Source organism: Vulpes vulpes, chromosome 11 (genome assembly GCF_048418805.1).
Source record: "Vulpes vulpes isolate BD-2025 chromosome 11, VulVul3, whole genome shotgun sequence".
Taxonomy (NCBI): domain Eukaryota; kingdom Metazoa; phylum Chordata; class Mammalia; order Carnivora; family Canidae; genus Vulpes; species Vulpes vulpes.
Window position 1 is genome coordinate 100,289,777 of NC_132790.1, and position 21,401 is coordinate 100,311,177.

A 21,401-nucleotide genomic window follows, 5' to 3' on the forward strand; every position below is an offset into this window, starting at 1 on the left:
AGAGTGAGAAAGCACAAGCAGGGGGAACAGCAGGGAGAGGGAGAAGCAGGCTCCCGGCTAAGCAGAGAGCCCGGCCAGGACCCTGGGATCATGACCCAAGCTGAGGGCAGACGCTTAACTCACTGAGCCACCCAGGCGCCCCTGGAAAAGAAATCTTCTATGTGACACTTTCACACTGGTTGTTCCACCTAATATACTGATTATATTAAATTGTTATGCTTTTATTAATATATGTTATCACATATATTAATTTAATGCATATATTATTCATTATAATATACTGGATATATAATATAATATAATATAATATAATATAATATAATATAATATAATATATGTTATCACATATATTAATTTAATGCATATATTATTCATTATAATATACTGGATATACATATATTTTAAAGATTTTATTTTAATGTACTGGATATATGTTAGGTGTACTTAATGTACTGACGATGTAGATAGCATCACCCTGATTCTACTCATGAGGAAACAGGTTCAGGGAGTTTAAGGGAACTTGTCCACGATCTTACACTAATGATGGAGCCAGGATTAAAAATCAGGCATCTGTGCTTCCTAAATGAGATTCTTTTCCACATATGACTTCCATGCCGCTGCCGCTGGTGAGATTCCAAAGAAGAATGTAAACTTTCGCTATCAGAGTAGGAATAGGACAAGTAGTAGAGAAAAGAGAAAGTAGGAGCAGTTTGTCACTTGTAAAGGGATGGGCGATCGCCGGGCTATGGAGTCATACCTAGGAGGTCCTATTGATGGGATGACCTTGAGGAAGGACACGGCCTCAATGCGGGAAGCACCTGTGCACGGGCACCTGGTTTGAACCTTGGCAGCTCAGCCATCAGTTGGTTTGACTTCATGATGTAGTTTGACCCTAAAAGAACTCACACTAGTAAGACCTTTGACTTGCTTTTGTGTGGAATAGCCGTGACTTTATCACACGCCCGTCTGCAGGAAGAGCTTGCCTGTGGGACCTGAAGGAACATTTTTAAGTGTCCGTTTGTTCACAGAGCTCTTCTCAGGTTCGTCGTGAACGATGGAAAATCCCTCCCAAACAGCACCTGATGCAAAGTCGTTTTTTTGTTTGTTTTTTCCTTCACGGGAGTGGAGTCGAGAGAGCAGCATTCCAGGGCCGGGGGATGGCCTAGGGCCCTGACTCCCTCCACTTTGCTTCTCTGTTCCCGATGTTACTTGGACGTCGACCACCAGTCGGGCCTGTAACCAGCAGGAAGGACAAAGGGCAAAGATGTTGGACCCCTCCGTATTAGGATGCTTCCTGGAAGTGACAGTCGTCCTGACACCCCGTTAGCCGGAGCCTGGTGACATGGCCCTCCCTACTGTGAGGGAGACTTCAGCCTCCACGCGAAGGCACGAGGCCGGCCGAGAAGGCTACCCGAGGTCACCTGGGAGACGGGGCCCTCCGATCTCCTGCCTCAGTTCTGATGTCCCCGCAACTCGTGGTCAGACGCAGCAGCCCGGATGATCTCAGCAAGATGCACACCTTATCAGAGCGCTCCTCTGCTTACACCTTCAGTCCGGCCAGAAGGGACAACGCACGCCGTGGGCGGTCTGGCACTGCCAGCGTCCTCGATGGCATCATTCCCTTCCTGACTCTATTCTCGAGCAGCACCACGGTGCTTGTCCTTCCCAGCAGGGCCCACAGTCGTAAGAACCACCACAGCTTTATTTTTATTTTCCAGTGGACCCCACAGGCCTTTAGTTTTGTGTCCATCTCATCTCCTCCAGTCTGTGGCACTTCTCCATTCTTCCCTTGCTTTTCATGACTTGGACATGTGTTTTTTAAATAAGTGTTGGCCAGTTATTTTGAAATGTTTTGGGTTTTTCTAATTTTTTTTCTCATGATTACATTGAGGTTACGCGTTTCTGGCAAGAATACCATAGAAGCGATGTATTCTTATGTCTCATATCAAGAGGTACGTGATGCCATTATGAATTATTATTCTGGACGTTAACTTTCATCACCCAGTGATGTCACCATGCTTTTCCACTCTAAAGTATCTCTGTTTCCCTTTGTGATTAACAATTACAAATACTGTTTTTTGTAGGGGCAATATTTTGAGGATCTGAAAATAATGTTTCTCATCATGGCTTGGCCACAAATTTTAACATCCATTGATGATTGATTCTTGCCTGAAACAGCTCTTATCGTGTTGTTTAAAAAAATGGTGATTTCCCATTTCCCCTCATCCCTTCTACATTTATTAACTAGAATTCTACTCCCCCCCTCCCCGATTTACTTGTATCAATAGGGACTCAAGGATGTTTATCTCTCTTTGAGTAGAATAATCCAAAACTCTCATTATTTATTCTGTTGCTCAAAATTTCCCAGATTTGACTGCTAGGAGCCACTTTGAGTGGCTTTTGTTTCCTTTTGACACGTCTTTATCATTTTGGGCACTTCCTTATTTTCTGGAACCTCAAGATGTTCCGCGCTCATCTTGTACTTTCTCTGCCTCAGGTCAGTAGTTGGCCGTTTCTCCAAAGACTCCTGTTTCCAATTACCCGAGAATGGAATTTGTAAACCAAGTCTGAGTGCCAGGTGTGTTCCTTGGTACGGGGGACGTTGTGGCAAATTCAGAATGAGAAATTAACTTATATTTTAAAGGTCATAGGGCAGTTCTTTCATTTTAAAAGAAATTCTTTGGGTGCTTTTTTTTTTTTAATAGAATAAAAACAATCCTATGTGGTAAATAAGAATCCTCTAATTCATTATTTGAATATTTCAATATTATAATTTAAATTTGCTCAAAGAGCAACAAATATGTATTAGAATGACACAGAAGAGGGGATCCCTAGGTGGCTCAGCGGTTTAGTGTCGCCTTCGGCCCAGGGCGTGATCCTGGAGACCCGGAATCGAGTCCCATGTCGGGCTCCCTGCATGGAGCCTGCTTCTCCCTCTGCCTGTGTCTCTGCCTCTCTCTCTCTCTCTCTGTCTCTCATGAATAAATAAAATCTTTAAAATCTTTTAAAAAAATAGAATGACACAGAAGAGACTGGGGCCACACAGTGTCAGGGTGAATGTTGGTGGGATAGTCCATGCACGATTCACGCTACTTGACACAAACCCCGTGCAGTATCAGTAAGTTAAAACTGAAAGGGAAGACCTCAACAAGAGAGGATTAACAGGCTCATTAAGAATGCTTCATTAAAAAAAAAAAAAAAAGAATGCTTCGTAAACAAACTGAAGTATAATTTTTTAACTTATTCACAACTAAAATGACAATGTACTCCATGCTCATTCTTCTCAGCTTCTCCCGTTAGCAGGTTTGATCAGAGTATGTATATTTGTAAAGCCCTTTTACTCTTATTTGGACACATCTCTAAATTCTCTTTCATACCTGGATGGTAGGGATCTGTGTCCTACCATCCAATGGTGACGAACAGATGGAATTATGTCAGTGCTGTTCTAGAGAACGGTCAGGGACTGATAGCCTTTGAACATTTCCTTTCTTAACTCTTCTGAAGATTGGAAAGGGGAAAAAAAAGGCCTCTTCCGAGTGGACTTGCCGGTAACAGCCATCCGGTTGTGAACTCTGATGTAGGCCTTATGTTGCTTGAGAACAACATATGGTAAAAGGAAGGAGAGGTACAAGGGCAGGTGACCCGAGTGGCCAGGACGGATGGTGATTTTCACAAAGTTGGGATATTGACTTACTAAAGGCTTAAATTTATATTAAGCTCTAATGACAGAGATAGGGCAGGAATAATTTCCCTCCCTTTACAGACCAGAAAACTAGTGATTATTCAGATGTATGACTTGCCCAAGGTCATGATGTTTGAAAGAGCCAAAATATGATGTCAGATCATCAGACATCACAATTCAGACTCTTTCCACCAAGTTGTTTGGCCTTTCTGGTTTGGGGAGGGGTCCTTGTCCCACATGTTATGCCCTTGGCTCAGATTATCCATGTCCCCCTATTTGTCAGGCAAATTTCTACTAATTTTAAAAAACCCAGCTCAGATGGCTACTTCCTGGGGAAAACCAAATTTTCCTAAGGCAATTAGTATTCCCTCTACTTTGCCTTTTCAACACTCTTTTCACAACAGGAACATAGAGGCACATTTTATCATTAGTACCTATTTCTTCATTTTATCATTAGTACCTATTTCTTCATTTTATCATTAGTACCTATTTCTTCATAAACCCCATTCTCTAGACAATCAGATATTGACAAACTGCTTTTTTATTCTTATTTTTTTTCTCTTTGTTTTCTAGTGAATGTACAATTTGGAGACACTTAAGTTCGCTGCCCATAATGGAGAGGGAATAGAAATTGATGAAAATGGAGATGTGACTGGGCACTATGATATTCTGAACCGGCAAGTAGGTGATAATGCAGAGATTGCCTTTGTGAAGGTCGGAGAATGTATACTCACAAACTCTAAGTTTGAACTCATGATGAAAAAGAATGCAACGATATTTTGGAAGACTGAATCAGCAAAGGTGAGTTACTTTGACATCTTCTTCTGTTTATAGACACAGAGAATTGCATTTCTGTATTGTTTCAGGCACTATGGAATATCAGCCATCTGGAGTTGGCTATTCCAAGTCATTTTTTTTCAAATACAGTACATATCTTTTCTTTTTTTTTTTAATTTTTTAAAAAAATTTATTTATGATAGTCAGAGAGAGAGAGAGAGAGAGGCAGAGACACAGGCAGAGGGAGAAGCAGGCTCCATGCACCGGGAGCCTGATGTGGGACTTGATCCCGGGTCTCCAGGATCGCGCCCTGGGCCAAAGGCAGGCGCCAAACCGCTGCACCACCCAGGGATCCCCAGTACATATCTTTTCTATATACAGATTCAGGTATTTTGTTTTTGGAGTGTTTTTTTTTTGGACTATAGTTTATTCATTCTGTCCTTTTGTTTTTCTTCTCCACGTACTCCAATCAAAGGCTTTGACTTCCTTTGTCTTGTTTTATCCACTTCCTCTCTGACCATTTTTGCCTTTTTCTTTATTTGTCCAATTCTTTTCATTGTTTCCCTGCCTTTATTCGAGGCCTCTTAATAACTTTGCACTCAAATATCTTTGTTTTGGAATGCCTTATCAATTTTAGTTTCTGAATTGGGTTTCTCTTCAGTTTCTTTCCTGAGTAAAATGTTTTTTTTTTTTTCTATTTCTTCCAGTTGTATATTTATTTATGTTTTTAATTTTTAAATACCTGACTCAGCATATTTTTGCACTTCTCCAAGTATGTTTTGGAGACTGTTTAATTGTAGTGCCAGAAAATTTATTTAAAATGCTATGTTACATTATTCTTCTGGGCAATGGTTGTGTGTCTGTGTGTTGATGGGAGGGACCTGCTGCAATGTCTTAATTTTCATTTTCTGTTTTCTTCTTATAGTAAACTTACGTCAGGGCACTTACACCTATCTTTGTTCATAGACAAAGGATGAGAGTTTCTGGTATTTTACAAATGCATAATTCTAGACTGCCTTCTTCTATTAGTAGAGTGAAGAGTAGTTCATGTAAGATATGACTTTTTGCCGTAAGGGAAAGCTTAATGTGTCTTTCAGTTTTATGGTTCACTCTTGTTTGTGCAGGATTCTTAATTTTCCCCTCTTCTTTCTCTCTCTACCACATCTCAAAAAGGCACTTCTCCCTCTCCATATACCTTCTAACCCCGGTTGAAGTCGTGCCATCCTGAGACTGGCACCTCAAGTCCCACTTTCAAGACTTTTCCCTGGAGCTGGTACTGTCTCTCTAGTTTTGGACCTGTTTTAACATAGGCTGGGACATTTTCTTTCTAGGAATGATTTGTCTGCTCTCCATCAACCTTACGTTCTCTATTTTCTCTTACTCTGTCCTGCACAGTTTTTCAAGATTCTGTCCATTTCCTACATACCCAGGGATGAGGGAGGGACTCTAGAAATGGCCTTGCTGGAATTTAATGGCTATTTCTCTACATACAAGAACTTTAAGTTCATAGTATTCTCAGGTTCTTTATGATGCTAAAGTCATGGGTTATGTGTGGTTTTATTTACTTTTTTTGTTTTTTGAGTTTGTATGGTCTTTTTGAGCAGATGTATGGAGAGACCCCCCAGTCTAGCAGCTACCATTATCCTGGGACAACCCAGAAGTCCTTCTTTCCCTTCCTGATGGTAGTGCTAGAGGAAGTTCATTTCTTCGTCCCTTTTTTCTTATTTATTCTCAGGGTCAAAGAATGTGAGGGAGAATTCACAAACTCATAATATAATTTGGGGTAGGGAACACTAGCTTACCAGTAGAGTATATATGTGGGTGTACATATATGTCAACAAGCTTTGATGTGTCATTCAAGAAATCTTTTATTGAGAGATTATAGGAGAGAAAGATTCACAAGCTTCAAAATTCTTTCTAAAATACTGTTGTCAAAATTCTTCAGAGAGGTAGTAGAAATAAGGTTTGAGGATTACATGCATCATCTTTGGAGGTAAGCCAGTTATCCTACGTAAAAAAAATGATTATTTTCCTTATTATTATGATTATTATTTATATTGAATTATTGTTATTTATTTGACTTCTTATTACAAATTTTATCCTCCACCTTTGATAGCAACAGGAGGGCTTAAATGTAGGACTGAGAAGTGGTTGGTGAGCTAGAGACTGGCTCCCCTGGGTATGACATAAAGTTAGCACCTGCAGGAGTATTGGAGAAAGTTAAGGGGAAACCTCACTACTTACTAGAAGTCATGAAGAAACCCTGTTACTTCCCAGACAGCTGAACTTTTTACCTTTAATGAAACCTTAGTTCTAGGAGAGTGGGACTGGAGGGCCCTTGATACTCAAGTTCAGTGTTTACTATAGGTCACAGTAAAATGATAGGGTGGTGGAAAAACAATGGCAATTTAATCTTCCATGTGGATCTCAGAATGAAGGGACCAGCAGGAGCGAGAGAGCTGAGTGTGGGCATCAGTGCAGCCAGTGGTTTGTCTTTGCTGCTGCCGCAGACTTTTTTTCAGGGGTGTAGGGTCTGTTTTCATCTAGATTCCTATTCATGTATCTTCTCTCTTCCTGAGGGATCTTCCTAAGAGCCCCTAGGTCTAAGTTTCCAAATCCTGCTGGGATAAGATCGGAGAAAAAGTGACAAGGAAATTAAGATTGCTGAGCTCCTACGCTGTGCTAGACACCTAGGAGATCTTTTTAATCTATCTTTTCATCTCTCTTTTTCTTTTTATTCTCTGCTTTCCATGGGTGGCAGTAAACATATATAAACTCATACATACTCACAAAAGCATACACACACACACACACACACACACACACACACACACCAGTTCCCTCCTTTCTTGGCCCATCCTTAGGCAGCACTTAAGTACGTTATTTACAGGTTACAAAAATAAAAGATTATCAGCATTGGTCACTGTAGTACCAGCCACAGCTCTCCTCTGCATTTTATTTCTTTGATCTGGAGCTGTTCTGTCCAAATTGGTAGCCCCTAATCACAGGTAGCTTTTAAATTTAAATTAATTAAAAATTAAATTAAATTAAATTTAAAAGTCAGTTCCTTAGTCACACTGGCCACCTGTGGCTAGCAGTACCATACTGGCTATGTAACACTTCTATCGTTGCAGAAAGACAGAGCTGCCCTAGGCCTAGAGTATTAACTATCTTCTGTGGTCTGGAACTCTCTACCTGAATGGGGCCTGAGATTTTTCACTTTGTATTCCTAGTGCTAAGCATATAGTAAGTACTCAATATAATGTTTTACATGAATAAAAGAGATGTTACTACTTGTTTAGATAAGGTTCATAGAAAACAAGTTCTAGAGACACCTGGGTGGCTCAGCGGTTGGGCGTCTGCCTTCTGCTCGGGGCATGATCCTGGGGTCTCAGGATCGAGTCCCGCATTGGGCTCCCTGCTTCTCCCTCTGCCTGTGTTTCTGCCTCTCTCTCTCTCTGTGTCTCTCATGAATAAATAAAATCTAAAAAAAGAAAACTTGTTCTACTAAAAATTGATGGAAGGATAGTAAAATGCCACAGTAGAGTTCCATTTTAATAACATTTCATTAGAACATAATAATTTTATTTTTCTTATCTTCTTTATTAAAATTGGGGATATATTTATATAATGAAATCGGTTTGAATGAATTTGATACAAATTAACTAAGCATCTACTATGAGTCCACCTCTAAAAAACCACTTTCCTGAATTCCAGCCTGAAATGGCAACATAGGAAGACACTGAACTCACCTCCTCTATGGACACACCAAATCTATACCTGTTTATAGAACATTTCCTCCTGAAGAAGAACTGAAGACTGACCTGAACAGCTTCTGCACAACAAAAGATAGAGTCCACATTGAGACTAAGAGAGATGGAGACGTGCTAACAAAGGTAACGCCTGCCCCCAACACTGAGAACTACAGTGGGGAGGGATAGCGCCCCTTAGATGACCTGGAGCAGATTTGTCTGCCCTGGGGCACAGAAAAAAAAAGCTGAGATTTTAAAAAGCAACTAGAATATGAATAGATTAGCCCTAGAACTGTGCCAAAGAGGGAGGGAGCTGCTGGAGCTTTCTCTGGGTTGGAGGGGCTAGTGAGTGCCAGGGTTTATGGTCCCCCTCCACCTTGATAGTGTAGATGGGAACAGAGTCTGGGCACCCTGCCAGCCTGTTGCCCCAGTGTTTTCTGGGCCCCTAGCCCACACCAGCTTCAGCCATCTCTCCAAGGAGGTCACAGGGCAGTGCATATGGGAACATTTCTAGTCAGTGCCGACTCTAGCTCCAGCTATCACACCAAGGTGACACAGGAGCAGAGCACAGCAGAAGACACCAGGCCCATGCCATTTCAGCTCCAGGTGACTCACTAGGGCACCACTGGTACAAAGCACTCTGGAACCTCCTGACTATGCCTGCTTTAGCTCCAGCTACCTTGCCAACAGTGCTCCCTGTTCAGAACACCCTGGGAACACCTGGCCTGTGCCTGCCTCAGTTTTAGCCACCCCATCAGAGCACCCCCTGCATGGAGCACCCTGGGACCTTCCAGCCCACATCCTACCCCAGTTTCAGCTGCCCCACTAGGGCAACTTCTGTGCCAAGCACCCTGGGGCATTCTGGCTTATACTCACTTTAGCTTCAGCTGTCCTGCCAGGGCACCCTCTGTGCAGACAGCTCAGCAGCCCCCCACCTTGCACTCATTCAGCTTAAACTGTCCTACCAAGGTAACCTCTCTATGAAGAGCCCCAGGAATATCCCAGTCCATGTCCATTTCAGCTCCCGCCATTTCACCAGGGCAGCCCCAGCACATTTCACAGGGACCCTCAGCCCACATAGCTCTAGCCTGCCAACCAATCACCAGGCATAGTCTATACAGGGAACAACCATCATAAGACCATTCTTTCAAGTGTAGGAGAAATCACTGTTCCACCTAGTTTATAGAAACAAACATAGAAAGTCAAGCAAAATGGGGAGACAGGACTATGCTCCAAATAAAAAACAAGGGAAAACCTCAGAAAAAGAACTAAATGAAATGAACTGGGTAACAAGGACTCAGGAGGGCACTTCATGGGATGAGCCCTGGGTGGTATAGTATATGTTGACAAATTGAATTTAAATTAAACAAAAATAATCTGTCCAAAAAAAAAAAAAAAAAAAGAAAAAAAACCTAAATGAAACGGAGATAAAATCTAAAGTAATGATCAGGGATCCCTGGGGGCGCAGCGGTTTGGCGCCTGCCTTTGGCCCAGGGCAGGATCCTGGAGACCCAGGATCGAATCCCACGTCAGGCTCCCGGTGCATGGAGCCTGCTTCTTCCTCTGCCTGTGTCTCTGCCTCTCTCTCTCTCTCTGTGACTATCATAAATAAAAAAAAAAAAAGTAATGATCATTAGGATGTTCATGGGACTGGAAAGAAAAGTGGAAGAACTCAGAACTTCAACAAAGAGGTAGAAAATATAAAAAAGAACTAATCAGAGTTGAAGCATATAATAACGGAAATGAAAAATATGTTAGAGGAAATGGACAGATTAGCAGATACAGAAGAACAGATTAGACATCTGGAAGACAGGGTAATGGAAAGCACCTAAGCAAAACAGAAAAAAGAAAAAAAGAATTTATTAAAATGAGGAGAGATTAATAACTCTATTGCAAAAATCCTCAAAAAATATTAGCAAATCACAGTGAACAATACATTAAAAGGATCATTCACCACAATCAAGTGGGATTTATTCTGGGAATCTGAGGATGGTTCAATATTCACAAAACAGTTGACATGATCCACCATATCAACAAAATGAAAGATAAAAATCATATGATCATCTCAACAGATGCAAAAGCAGCGTTTGACAAAATTTAACATCCATCATGATAAAAACTTTCACCAAAGTGGGTTTAGAAGGAACATACCTCAGTATAATAAAGGCCATATATGAAAAACCCACAGCAAATGTCATATTCAATGGTGAATAACTGAGAGCTTTTCCTCTAAGATCAGGAACAAGACAAGGATGTCCACTCTCAGTGCTTTATTCAGTATAGTACTGGAAATTCTAGCCACAACAATCAGAAAAGAAAAATAAATAAAAGACATCAAAATTGGTAAGAAGTTAAATTGTTACTCTTTGCAGATGCTATGATACTAATCATAGAAAACCCTGAGGACTACCCCCCAAAAAACCCTATTAGAACTAATAAAGAATTTGGTAAAATTACAGAATACAAAATTAATACAGAAATTGGTTGTGTTTCTATATACTAATAACAAAATAGCAGAAAGAGAATTAAGAAAACCGTTCCAGGGATCCCTGGGTGGCGCAGCGGTTTGGCGCCTGCCTTTGGCCCAGGGCGCGATCCTGGAGACCCGGGATCGAGTCCCACGTCGGGCTCCCGGTGCATGGAGCCCGCTTCTCCCTCCGCCTGTGTCTCTGCCTCTCTCTCTGTCTCTCTGTGCCTATCATAAATAAATAAAAATTAAAAAAAAATATTAAAAAAAAAAAAAAAAGAAAACCGTTCCATTTACAATTGCACCAAAAAAGATTAAATATCTAGGAATAAACTTAACCAAGAAGGTGAAAGACCTGTACTTTGAAAACTATAAAGCATTGTTGAAAAAAATTGAAGACAACACAAACAAATGGAAAGATACTCCATTCTCATGGATTGGAATAATTAATATTAAAATATCCATGTTACCCAAAGCAATCTACAGTCAATGCAATCCCTACCAAATACTAGCAGCCTTTCTCTTAGAACTAAAACAAATAATACTAAAATTTGTATGGAATCCAAAATACCCTAAATAGCCAAAGCAATTTTGAGAAGAAGAACGAAGCTGGAGGTACTACAATTCCAGATTTTAATATATACCACAGAGCTGTAGTAATCAAAACAGTATGGATTTGGCACAAAAAATAGACATATAGAATCAATGGAACAGGATAGAAACACCAGAAATAAACCCACACTTAACTGGTCAATTAATGTATGACAAAGGAGGCAAGAATATATAGTGGAGAGAAGACTGTCTCTTCAACTAATGGTACTAGGAAAACTGGACAGCTACATTCAAAAGCATGAAGTTGGACCACTTGCTTACACCATATACAGAAATAAACTCAAAATGTATTGAAGACCTAAATGTGAGGCCTGAAACCATAAAACTCCTAGGGAAAAAAAAAAAAGGCAGAAATTTCTTTGACATAGATCTTAGCAACATTTTCCTAGATATGTTTCCTCAGACAAGGGAAATGGAAGCAGAAATAAGCTATTGGGACCACATCAAAATAAAAAGCTTTTACATGACAAAGGAACCCATCGACAAAATGAGAAGGCAACCAACTGAATGGGAGAAGATATTGCAAATTATATATCTGATAAGGGGTTAATATCCAAAATACGTAAAGAATTTATACAACTTAACACCAAAAAGCAAATAATCTAACTAAAAAATGGGCAGACGACCCAAATAGACATATTTTCAAAAACGATACAGATGGCAAACAGACACATGAAAAGATGCTCAACATCACTCATCACTAGGGAAATGCAAATGAAAACTGCAGTAAGATATCACCTCACACCTACCATAATGGCTAGAATCAAAAAGATAAGAAATAGCAAGTGTTGGTGAAGATGTGGAGAAAAAGGAACGCTTGTGCACTATTGGTGAGAATGTAAATTGGTGCAGCCGCTGTGGAAAACAGTATGGAGTTTCTTCCAAAGATTAAAAAATATAAATACCATATGATCCAATAATTCCACTACTGGTATTTACCCGTAGACAAAAACAAAAACAGTAATTCAAAAAGAGTTATACATTTCTATGTTGATTGCAGCATTATTTACAATAGCCAATATATGGAAGCAGCCCAAATGTCCATCCACAGACGAATGGATAAAGAAGTGGTGTGTATATGTATATAATGGGGTATTACTCAGCCATAAAAAAAATGACATTTTGTCATTTATGACCACATAAATGAACCTAGAAGTGAAATAAGTCATGAGATGCTAGGTGAAATAAGTTAGAGAGAAAAAGACAAATAGTATATGATTTCACATATATGTGGAATCTAAAAAACAAAATAAACACACAAACAAGCAAAAAGCAAAAATGAACCAAAAAATAGAACAAACTGATGGTTGCCAGATGGAAGGGGGAGGTGGGAGGATGGACAAAATGGGTGAAGGGGAATGGGACATACAGGCTTCCAGTTAAGGAATGAGTAGGTCATGGGGATGAAAGCTACAGCACAGAGAATATAGTCAGTGGTCTGCAATAGTGTTGTACGGTGACAGGTGGTGGCTACGTTTGTGGTGAGCGTAGGGTAACATAGAGACTTGTGGAATTACTATTTTGTGCATGTGAAACTAATGTCACATTGTTTGTCAGCTATACTTAAAAAAAAAAAAAAGACCAAGAATATGGGAGCCAAGCAGAAGTTTTCCCTGGTCAAAATTGGACCACTTGAGCATCAATAAGGAAAATAAATACAGTAAAAGAACATACACTTTTAAATCCATAAGTTCAAAAAGATATTCTCCTCCTTCCAAAATTAACCAGCTTTGGAGGATTCTTTGGAACCAACCTATTATTTCAGAAACTACAAGATACAGGAAAAGAAGTAAAATCCACACAGAGACCCCCAAAACATTGCCTTCACAGCACTTAGAGTGTAATTAATTAATGGGGCCAATATTTATTGAGCACAGTATTATAGATGCTAGATGCTATCCTAAGAACTAGGGATATGTCCCTGTACAAAACAGAACAAATCCCTTACTAATGGTCCTAACATTTCAGTGGGAGAAAATAGGCTATAAACAAGACAAATAGATAAATTATGTGTTATTTTAAAGGGTGATAGTACTCGAGGGAAAAATGTAGTAAGGACTGAAATAGGGAGTGATGGGGGAGACGGTTATAACTTCACATAATGTGGTCTGGGAAGGCCTCCCTGCAGTGACCTTGGAAGTCAGTCCATGCATTATCTGGGGGAGGAGCATTGCAGCAGAGGGAATAGCAACTTTAAAGCCCTGAGGTGGAGGTGAGCTTCATATTTTGGAGGAATAGCAAAGAGGTCAGTGTGGGTAGAAAGACTGAGGGGATGGGAGTAGTGGGAGAAGAGGGAAGAGAGGCAAGAGGGAGTAGGTCACATGGAGCCTTACGGACTGTTTCAGGACTTGGACTTTTACACTGAGTGAAAAGGGGAGCCACTGAAGAGTCTTGTGAGAGGAGAGTAATGGTCTGACCCAGGGTTTAAAGGATCATCTCTTGGGGCACCTCAGTGGCTCAGTCAGTTAAGGGACTGATGATTTTTGGCGGCTAAGTCATGATCTTAGGATTGTGAGATTGAGCCCCACGTTGGGCTCCATGATCAGCTTGGAGTCTGCTTGATATTCTCTCTCTCTCTCTCTCCCTCTGCTCCTCCTCCCCCCTCTACTTGTGCCCCCTGTTTCTCAAATAAATAAATAAATAAATAAAAATAAATTAAAAATAAATAAATAAATAAATAAAATCTTTAAAGGATCACCTGTCTGCCATGTAGCAAATAAACTGAAGGAGTGGGCTGGGGTGGGAGACAAAAGTAGAAAATAGAAAACCAATTAGAGGAGCAAAAAAATATAATCCAAAATAAGGTGGGGGCTTGAGCCAAGATAGATGTGACAGACATGGGATGTAATAGTCAGATTCTGGGTATCTTTCAGTTAGAAGCTGCAGGATTTGTTGATAGACTGGACTTGGAAGTGTCCTGCATCAAATAATTAGTGGACAGTATAGGGCATGATTTAACTCATGATGCTAAACTGAGTCTGGAGGTTGGTGAACAGATGGGCCTGAGTGAAGGAGATGGTATATATAGGCAAATAATGCAGGATAAGGTTGGAGGTTATGGATGAGAACGGTGGTGTCAGTGACAGAAATGGGGAATTTGGGAGAAGGAATAGCATTAATTGGGATAGCTTTGGACATGTTGAATTTGAAGGGATGTTGGAAACGCAATGTAGGGACATATTGGAAGTTGAGAATATGGAATTAGAGTTTGGGTGGGACAGGTGGTGGACATCAAGGTTTGGGAGTTCTTAACTAGAGCTGCTGGTTGAAGGCAAAGAGCAAATGAGCTGCTCTATATCAAGAGATAAAAGCAGCAGATTAAAGACCAAACCTAAGAAAATACCCACAGTTGACAAGAAAGGTGGAGGATGTGGAACCAACAAAATAAATAAAAGGCCCAATGGAAGCCAGGAGAGCCTGCATTTCAAGGAAGGGTTGCTCAAGATGCCAAATATTGAAGAGAAACGAAAGAGAAATGTAGCTAGAGGAAAAACTAGCAGACGTGGCAGGTAACATTTTAGTGAGTTGAGTGGATTAGAAGCTAGTATCCTGGGATACTGAGAAACGGAATTGAAAGGCATCAGCTCATTGTTCATGATGATTTTCAAAGAAAGATAGATGGAGAGCTCTTTGCAGAAAACTGGGTCAGGGAAGAGGAAATCCTGTTCATTCTGTGGTCATGCACGTACCTTCCAAGAAGCCTACCTAATACACGCTTCGTACTGCTACGTACCATAACCGGTTCCAGAGATTTCTAATGTTTTTTTTTTAATTGTTATCTAATTCAGATTTATTTATTTATTTATTTATTTTTTAATTTATTTTTTATTTATTTATGATAGTCACACAGAGAGAGAGAGAGGCAGAGACACAGGCAGAGGGAGAAGCAGGCTCCATGCACCGGGAGCCCGACGTGGGATTCGATCCCGGGTCTCCAGGATCGCGCCCTGGGCCAAAGGCAGGCGCCAAACCGCTGCGCCACCCAGGGATCCCTCTAATTCAGATTTAACGTAAAAACTCACTATAGGAAAGTTCTGTTTTCCAAAATAAACATCAATGTGATCATTCACTTTCCAAAATATTTATTTCTTTCATGGAAACGACATTTCATCTCCTTTTGAAATAGGAAGCTCTTCATTTACGTTAAGATACAAACTGATGTACAGACCTTGCATTTGTTCTTGGTTTCAAAGTGCACATCCATGTGGAATGTAGAGGGATACTTGTATTTGCCATTGAGCTCCCTAAACTCTTTTTTTTTTATTCTTTTTTTATTAATGAGAAAATATTTGAGTGTTATGCCTTGTCCACATATCTGTTTTTGCCCTGCCAATTTTTCCCACGGAAAAGATCTTTTGTTTTTATTTGTTACTGACCCTTTATGACACATCTTTGACTTTGAGACCATGTTGGGATGACCTTGTGAGAAGAAATCTTTTCCAGGCTCTTAAGACAAAATTCTTGGGGGTCACTGCCCCCCGCCAAGCAGTAGTAGGTAGGTCAAATTGTCCCTTCCCCAGAGTACCATGGGCACGGAGGCTGGTCTGAGGCCCCAAAATTGGAAAGACCTAGCTTGAAGATGAACTCTGAATTTCTAGATTCAACCACAAGCCTGACTTTCAGCAAAATTCCTCTCGAGGCTCTACAGATGTCATTCATTCTCTTTGTCTGATCCTTGTCCAGCTAACTGGGTTCCCCAATATATCACAAAAGCCATAGAAATCCAGATGTGAATTCCCTCAGCGTTTTGTTTGTTTTTAAGAGAAGAAACTTTGTTCCATGCATTGTTTTTTGTTTTTTGTTTTTTTTGTTCCATGCATTGTATTTCTCTTTGCAAGCTTCCTCATTTGGTGTGTACTGACGTACGTCATCCTGGAACCCGGAAGGGGATTCATCAGGGGGAACCCATATGTCGCTTTGACTGCATCCCATGTGCTGATGGACAGGTGTCACGGGAACCAGGTAGACATGGCCGTATTTTCCAATGATATTGAAATGCAATTAGAGTAAGCATGTTTTGGTAAAGAGGACTTTAGGAGTCATCCTTCTAAATAGGTGTGAACAACTTATAACAAAAATCATTATAATCTATCAAGCTGTTGGATATACTGTGTAGTGTGAAAAAAACAATAATCTTAGGCTTTAGTTCTAAAGCTGCTGCAGTTGGGAAAAAGATCAGCAACTGTGAATTTAAGAGAAAAGAATGTTAAAAGATGAAATGTGAATAAATGGATTCATGAAAAGTACTTAAAATTATTTCAATTTCTAAAATAGATTAAGCATTAGTTATGTAAAAAATAGTGAATAATTGGAAAAATAAGTGAATTACAGTTCTATATTCTACTGTATTATCTCTAATATGGAATTATAGGATCGCGAATTCTATCCCCAGTGGACTCAAGGCCATAGTTACTTAAAGTTTGCAGGATGAATCTTACAGATGAATTCTGTAACTGCCGCTCTATGAATTCTTCTCCACAACCTGCTGAAATGCTGCTCTTCGTGACCGGGATTTTAGTGGGGTGTGGTATGCTCAGCCTTATGAAGCATGTTGGATCAGGTGTACTTTTAGCTCCACTTACCTCTTTCCTTAAAGATAACACAAGTTGTCCTTGTCCTTTGCCAAAAGACCCTCAATAGCAATTTATTTCAAGGAGAATTTTTAAACATGTAAAATTTTCCCTAAATGGAAAACAGGTGCACTGTAACCTGAACAACTCCCTGGACCCCACGTGACGCAGTCTCCGCACTGCGCTACATCAAGAGAAGTCCAGTCCAGTAGTCGGAGCGATTGGAAGCGAATTCCAATCTTCAGCTGCACCTTTCAAAGAACCTTAAAGAGATCCATTTGATAATTTGCCATGAATTCATCTCAAATAGCTTTTTCTTATGTTGTAATAATCTCCCTCAGAGCCTCTGGCCAGCTGAAGGCTGCCAACTTTTTCTCAACTTTAGTCAACATGGTTACTATTTTTGTTTTCCTCCTCAATTCTCACTCGTTTGCTGCCTATTCTTTCTGGAATCTGTATCTGGAGGGTAGAGAGGGGGAAGCGGAGGAAGCAAAGACAACATGCGCTCAGCAGGTGGGAGTAATGTGGAATGGAAGGTTGAAAACACTTGTATTTTAATCAACCTTATCACAACCCTCTTGATTGTTTCACCTTTGTAGCTTAATTTTCTCATACGTGGGAAGCCATTTGTGGATTGTTCTAGGGTTTATGAGGTTACACACCTCCCTTCTCAACTGGATAATTGGAAAAGAAGGAGGGATCTTACTGGAAAAGGCCCGTATAGGAAAGGCAGAAACCAAGAAGGCGGACTGAATTCCCAACACTGAAAATAATTCTCTATCTGTAATATTAGTTGCACACTCTAAGACAATTGTACTGCTGCTTTTGCTTTTCTTTTCTTTCTTTCCTTCTTTCTTTCTTTCTTTCTTTCTTTCTTTCTTTCTTTCTTTTCTTTCTTCTTTCTTTCTTTCTTTCTTTCTTTCTTCCTTCCTTCCTTCCTTCCTTCCTTTTTTCTTTCTTTCTTTCTTTCTTCTTTCTTTCTTTCTTTCTTTCTTTCTTTCTTTCTTTCTTTCTTCTTTCTTTCTTCCTTCCTTCCTTTTTTTTAAGATATTAGTACATTCTATATAAAAGATCTCAATGAGTCCTGCACCAGGTCTTTGGCTGCTCTGAGCTATTCGCAGATGAAGGGGACAATGGATTTTCTTGCAGTCCATCCTCTTCTTTGTTCATTAGGTCAAAGGGAGTGTGAACAATGTAATGAAGACTATTGGTCAAATGCACAAAAGAGAATGTGTGTGCTGAAAGAGGTGGAATTCTTTGCTTATGATGAGGCCCTGGGCGACATGCTTGTCATTCGCTCCATCTTTGGGGTGCTTTGGTCTTGGCAGTCACAATTGTGTACGTGATATACAGGCATACGCCACTTGTGAACGCCAGTGACCGGGAGCCAGGCTTTCTCATTCAGCTTTCTCTTGTCATCCCACTGCTGTCTTCCATGCTTTTCACTGGCAAGCCATACAACTGGTCCTGCGTGACCTGCCAGGTCACTTGGCAGTGGGTTTTTCTCTTTGCCTGTCTTGCATTCTTGGAGAGACTATTTTACTGTTTTAAGCCTACAGGATTTCTAATTCTAAAACCCAACTTATATCCATCCACTCCCATTATCGGGAAGTCTTTGCTGATCTCTTGGTTTACTTGAGATTGGCATATGTTTAGCCTCCTTAGTATTAGAGCTCCCAAGATTGTACAAGAACATAGAATCTCAAAATAGAAAGATCATTTTTTTTAAAGGTTATTTATTTATTCATGAGAGACAGAGAGAGAGGGGCAGAGACACAGGCAGAGGGAGGAGCAGGCTCCATGCAGGGAGCCTGACATGGGACTCCATCCCGGGTCTCCAGGATCACGTCCTGGGCTGAAGGTGGCGCTAAACCGCTGAGCCACCCAGGCTGCCCTAGAAAGATCATTTTGGAATGTGATAAAGGTTCTATAGAGTTTTTATGCTCTATGTTTGGGATTGATATCTTCCTGGCCTTGCTATGCTTTCTAACAACCTTTGTTGCTCGCCTATTGCCGGGTAATTACTATGAAGGAAAATGCATCTCGATTGGAATGCTGGTCTTTTTCATCATCTGGATCTCTTTTGTCCCTGCTTGCTTGAGCACTGAAGGGCAAGTTCAAAGGAGCTGTGGAAATATTTGCAATCTTGGCATCTAGCTATGGTTTGTTGCGTTGTGTATTTGCTCCTGAGTGTTTCATTGTTTTTCTGAGGGCAACAAGGACCACTGATGAAATTGTGGGTGGAAGAGTCTCCACTATAGATAAGAGCATCCAACTGACTTCAGCCTCTGTGAGCAGTAAGCTTAATAATTCCACAGAGTCAACTGTTGTGGGTGACTAGAGTTGTGAGTTACACGTGTCCTTCAACGCTGCAATGGTGATATGGTTCAGTGTTCCCTTTCAGGTTGCTCCTGCAGCCTGCTCATGCTCTGGGTAATATTGAAGATTTGGGTTCTACTAGTATGATCCTGGCATGGAATGTGAAATCTCTAAGATACCATTTAGCAATTAGAATACCTGTTACTATTGAAACTATAAACGACTCCATTCAAAAATTTCATGATACTTTGGTATGAGGAGTGTAATGTGGAGGGTACAAGTAACCTAAAAGGATGAATTAAAGAAAAAAAACCTGGCTCTTGAATATATTTATTTTTATATCATGGGTATCTGGTCTAAAAATGTACATCAAACAAAGTCACCTTGTGGGGACCAAAAGAGACATCTTGTTAATGCTTCTATGGAATAGATAGTTTTACTTGGACTGAGGTAAGAATTGCTCATAAACTTTCCCTGAGAGCAGAGTATTTGATAAGAGAATTTGTGTTTCAAAGGACTCTGCAGCATATAGATAATATTGAAAGAACTGTGAACAAAGCTCAGTTCCTTCTCGAATTCATAATGGGAATAGACATATTTCTTCCCGGGGGAAGGTAAGGCCCCTTTCTCCAGCTTTTCCTAGATAATAGTAGCAAAATATTTGAGATTCAAAACATTTTTCTGCTTAAAAAGTAAAAATGAGGGGAATTAAGATATCAGCAAAGCAATTGTTATGTTGATTATATAGTGAATACCCAATAGCAACATGAACTAGAGCATACCTGCTCTAATACCTTAGAATGCAAGATTTTTTAGAATAAATTAAATGATAGATATTTACTCTTTCATTATCCAGAGTTAACTGGATTGTTATAAAAATAGGTTCAATCTTCTTCCAGGTACAAAACTTTAAAAATGATCTACATAGATTTATGTGCATATGAATGAAATGTGTGGAAAAACAGAATTTGTAGAAATACTGATAAACCAGATACCCACGTGCGTACTTGACTCTAGGAAACCAGCAAGATCAGAAAGAGCTCTTGATTTAAGAGAACTTGTGAATATCAATTAACCAAACTGGGCAGAGAGATTCAAACAGGTTGTTGGAGCAAAAAGTGAAACCATGATGGCTAGTTTAGCAGGACAGATCTGTCAGGAATTTATTTATTGGTTTTTAAGGAAAGATGATTCCAGACCAGATGAAGGAGATGAACTTCCTGTAATTTAAATAGGAAGTTTATACCAAGGTCCAGCAAGCCTCAAAAATGAGCTCATTTCCTGGAGGGCTGATGGTACCCCAGTGCTTTGTGGGTTAGCATCTATTCACCCACCCATCTCCAAAACTTCTACAGTGCTTTGTGTCACAGCGCTTGGATTCTTAGAGAAGAGCCCATATCACAGCATGAAGAGTGGGGAGATTGTTTCTTTGCCCTCTACTTGACGCAGGAATGGGCTTTGGAAAAGAGAGGATGGTTTTTTATATAAGTATCAATAGGAAAATGAGAATCTGAGTTGACTTCTTGTTCAGTTATCATGCAGCTTGAGTCTTTTCAATGTTCCATCTTGGAGTTTTAAAAAATGCTGAAAGATCACTCAAGTCTAGTGATTTGCCTTACTTTCAAATTCAAAATATTTCAATCTCAGAGTAATCCATTTCTTTTCTGAAATGTTGATGACTGAATATAAGACATCTAAAAAGTTGCCTCCAGAGGTCCCATCTGGGCAATATCAAAGGCTTCATTATCTCCTTTCATACCACATGGCTCAGTAATGCTGCCTTGTTGGACTTATGTTCTTTGTAATTATTTATTTTTCAGATCACCAATAAGTTTGGGAAAACAGAGAAAATAAATGTTATTAAAAACAAAGTATCAACCGAATTTGCAGGCTTAACTTTAATGTTTACTTGTAAAACTTTAACATTTTAAGATACAACTTTTATCTAAAATTATCTGAAGTTATTTCTTGTTGATTTGGCACGCATGCATTGTCACAGAGACTGGCTTATGGCAGATGAGTTGAATAATACGTAATTGTCAAAGATGATGGTCTAATTTTTATTGTTGATCTATTCAGTTACTTATCAAGTATTAAAATGGTTCTTATAAAATGGAAAGATAATTTTTCTCCTTGGGCAAATGTATTATCTATCTATCTATCTATCTATCTATCTATCTATCTATCTATCATTTTATCTATCTAATTCACACTCCACTTAG

At 39.9% G+C, this 21,401-nt stretch overlaps 1 pseudogene; it reads left to right on the forward strand.

The window, feature by feature from the left end:
- Nucleotides 1-4,258: 4,258 nt before the first annotated feature.
- Nucleotides 4,259-19,201, forward strand: LOC112925348 (vomeronasal type-2 receptor 1-like; annotated as a pseudogene).
- Nucleotides 19,202-21,401: the final 2,200 nt, after the last annotated feature.